This window comes from Hibiscus syriacus, unplaced genomic scaffold, assembly GCF_006381635.1.
Source record: "Hibiscus syriacus cultivar Baekdansim isolate YM2019G1 unplaced genomic scaffold, ASM638163v2 tig00001957_pilon, whole genome shotgun sequence".
Lineage (NCBI taxonomy): Eukaryota > Viridiplantae > Streptophyta > Magnoliopsida > Malvales > Malvaceae > Hibiscus > Hibiscus syriacus.
Genome location: NW_024061901.1, coordinates 1 through 4,218, shown reverse-complemented (window position 1 = coordinate 4,218; position 4,218 = coordinate 1). Strand labels below are relative to the sequence as shown.

At 34.4% G+C, this 4,218-nt stretch overlaps 1 pseudogene; it reads left to right on the top strand.

Annotated features, from left to right (window-relative positions):
* The first annotated feature begins 446 nt into the window (after positions 1–446).
* LOC120137088 lies at positions 447–2,042 on the top strand (annotated as a pseudogene).
* The last annotated feature ends 2,176 nt before the right edge of the window (positions 2,043–4,218 follow it).

Here is a 4,218-nt window from a genome sequence, read left to right as displayed (position 1 = left end):
CCAACCAAACACAAAATACAACATTCCCAGTAATGCTATTCCTTGGTAATCTTACATTCCCACTGGTAATCTTATATTCCGTGAACCAAACGCACCCTAAAAGTGATAATATTTATAACGTTAGATATCTAAATTAATTTTTTATTTAAAATAAGTATAATTTATACATTTATTCTTATATTAGTTATATTTAAAAAAAATGAATGGGCAATAGAATAAGTGGTACTTGGACAAGTTCTACATTGATCTGACAATAAAACGACAAGTTTTTCATTGTCTAGTACGAATAAGAATGCTTGAAACTTTGAATCTATTCCAGCAATCAGGACCATATATATTTTTTATTCTCCAAAACATCCTAAAATCATACTTTAATAATTGACTAAAACAAAGATAAAAAGAAAGAAACTACAAGCTTTAGGGAGAAGGACGAAGTACAAGAGAAGATGGATGTAGATTATTACATTATTCAGGTTGACAAGAATGCAACAGAGGATGATTTGAAGAAGGCTTCTTTGGCTAAATTCAAACTGATCTCTGAAGCCTATGAGGGTTTTCCCTTTCTTTTTTGGCTTTTTAGCTATTAATTATTTGTTAAGTTTCATAGGAAAGAGTTGGGTTCCTCTGTTGACAATCACTGATTGATCATCTGGTTCCCCTACAATTTAGGCTATAAGATTTCCCATCAACTCAAAAATTTCATCTTTTTTCATACACGAAGCTTACATTCATACTAAAAAGTTACCCGACTTTGATGTTTGCAGGTTTTAAGCGATCCACTGAAGAGAGCTGTCTATGATCGGTATGGTAATGAAGAGCCGAAAGGCCAAGTTCCACCTCCACATGGTGGTGGTGGAACAACATTTTCCCAAACTGGGGATGATCCAAATGTTTTAGGTCCAAGTCCAACCCCAGGACTGCTGATGACATTTTCTCAGAGTATTTCGGGTTTTTTAGTCCCTCAGGGAGAAGTGGTGGTGGTGGTGGAGGCAGCAGTGGGATGAGAGGTGGTTCAAGGCCAAAACCCTTCGGTCTCAACCCCAAGACTGCTGATGACATTTTTTCATAGTATTTCGAGTTTTCTAGACCCTCCGGGAGAAGGGGAGAAGGGGAGAAGGTGGTGGTAACAGTGGAATGAATGGTGGTTCAAGGTCAACACCCTCTGGTGTCAACCCCAGGACTGCTGATGACATTTTCGCATAATTTTTTGGGTTTTCTAGTCCCTCTGGGGGAATAGGAGGAGGCGGCAGTGGGATGGGAGGTAGTTCAAGGGCATTTGGTGGCATATTTGGTGATGATGCATCCAGTTCCTCTGGTGGAAGTAGACCAATGAATCAAAGTCCTCATAAAGCTCCTCCTGTTGGAACTACATTACCTGTAGCCTTGAGATTTGTATAAGGAATCCCTAAGAAGGTGAAGATTTCAAGAGAATTTCAGATGCTAATGGGTTTGTCTCCTCTCCTAATTTTGCATTTGTTCCCTCTTGTCTTCTGTCCCCGCCATTTGGAGGAAATCCTGCGAAAATTTGGAACACGAACCATTGTTGTTTTGTGTTTGCGAAAATGGTGAGAGCTTACAAAGTTTAACGTGTGGTATTGTAGGAAGACGGTACAAGTGGAGGAAATCCTGACTATTGAAATCAAACCTGGCTGGAAAAAGGGGACGAGGATTACCTTCCCGGATAAAGGAAACGTACGGACGTATGCAATCCCTGCAGATCTGGTTTTCATAATCGACGAGAAGCCTCACCAAACATTCACACGCGACGGCGATGACCTTATCGTCACGCAGAAGATATCGCTTTCCGAGGCATTAACGGGCTACACAGTCCGTCTCACGACATTGGATGGAAGGAATTTGACGGTCCCCATCACCGATGTGATTAATCCCAGACATGAGGAGATCGTTCCCATGGAAGGTATGCCGATATCGAGAGATCGATCGAAGAAAGGTAACCTGAGAATCAAGATCATATCAAATTCCCAGCGAGGTTAACTGCAGAGCAGAAATCTGGAATCAAAAGTCGTTGGCACTTGGCATGATTGGTCGTGGACTCGTGATTATTTTTAGGCTCGGGTGAAAATAAAATATAAAAAAATTAAGAAATATGTAATATAAAAATTTATTAGATTTTTTATTAAATTAAAAAATAGTAATTCAGATTATAAAAAATTTCAAAAAATATATTTATGAATACAAAAACTTATAAAAAAATATTACATTCGATCATTTTATATGCAAAACCATTGATGATAGTGTCAACATTAATGCTTTTCCAACATATAATCTACCTAGAATTTTAAGAACATTCTTTAATATGATTCAAGCACCATAATTAATAATAAACAATTGTGACTTTACGTGTGAGAGAAATATGATAAATTGAAAAATGAGAATAATAATTCTCAGATGAATCATAAAACATGAAAGAGAAAATAAACATGCTAATTATACTTAAAGTTTTTCCTCTCATTAAGTTTTAAAGAGTTCAATTGGATTTTTTTTTTAATTTTGAGAAATAAGTATTAAATTAGAATTTCATGGAAGAACAATTTATTAATGTTAGTATAAAATTCAATAAAGATAATTGACACCTTAATAAATTCATGGGCCTTATTATTTTATTGAGTAAATTACGTGTTTAATACTTAAATTATCAGTTTTAGTCTGCTTTAGTACCTAAACTTTCAATTTTTACAAAACCATAAGTTAAGTTTAGTTTTTGTTTCATTTTAGTACCCGCCGTTAAAAGCTTTAATTTTTTTTATTTCATTCTAGTACACTTTCAAAATTTAACATTAAGTTTTAAATTGTTTTGAAATTTTAAGTACTAAAACAAACCAAAATTGATAGTTATGTACTAAACGCATTAAGTTTTTAACGACTGGTATTAAAATGAAATAAAAATTAAATATTATATATGATTTTGAAAAAAAATAAAAGTTTAGGTACTAAAACGGATTAAAACATATAATTTAAGTACTAAATGCATAGATTTTACAGTTTTTTAATTTATTATCAAAAAAAAAGTAAGAATAATATACTAAAAATTATATTTTTTGTTGGCCCTAGCGGGCGCCTCTCTTGCCCGGCTCATGGTCGGCCCTGCACTTGGCACCAAGAAGGTCGACTCCGATGATGATCACTAACAATATTGGGTTTGATGCCATTTTTATCCCAAATAGGTAATTTCGATATGATCCGATAGGGTATATTTTCTAATAGTATTTAAGTCTGATTTTATGGAGTACGAGGTGGAATTTAGTTTAGGGTGAAAAACTTTTAAGTCGATCTGACCCATGGTAACAACAAAAGTTTCTATATATATTTTATAATACTCATCTTACTTTTTTTATATATTTATGATCGGGTAGAATATAAATTTTTACTCAAAATTTGAGTTGGATGGCTTTGATGGAGGAAATACACCCCTTGAGTTGGTTTGAATAGAAGGTGTATGTTTCTCAAATAAAATTAAATACGAGGAATGATTTATGTTTTTCGAGTCGGATCAAACTAGTCAAGAATCTAAATCATTATGTTCTCTAATTATAAAGTAAATAAATTTATTAATCAAATAATTACGAATAGTTATTAAATTCATCAAATTTCTACAATTAATATAATTTTACAAATATTATTTGAGATAGTTCAATCATCATTCATAAATGACATATATACTTAATCCAAATAAGAAATATATCATAAATAATTTCAAAACGTATTTAAATTGCTTAAAAATCTATATTTAAGAAAAAGATAGGAATATGCTGAAATTTCAAGTTTGCCGAATGTCGAACATATCGAACCTGGATGAAGGGGTTGAACGCCAGAAGGTCACGAGCAGCAACAAGATGAAAGCTGGCCATTGATAGGCCAATTTTTCGTGAGTGTAATCGAGTAACCAGGTTTCTAGAATCGCTTTCCACTATAAAATCTCCAGCACATCTAATACCCGCCGGTAAAGTATGAGCTTCAACAATGGATAGATCATTCGGGCCTGGTACAGTGCGTCCAAACCAGAGAGGATCAACCATTATGTCGCGAACAATCCACCCAAAATCGGAATATCAGGTGATGTCGGACATGCACCGTCGACATTTATTTTTAACTCAACAGGATTCGGTTTATCCAGCGAGCAGTGGCACCATCAGAGGTGGATGGAAAGCAAGTCCATAGTCGACGGATAAAACTGTTACAATGTTGTGCTTTCACATA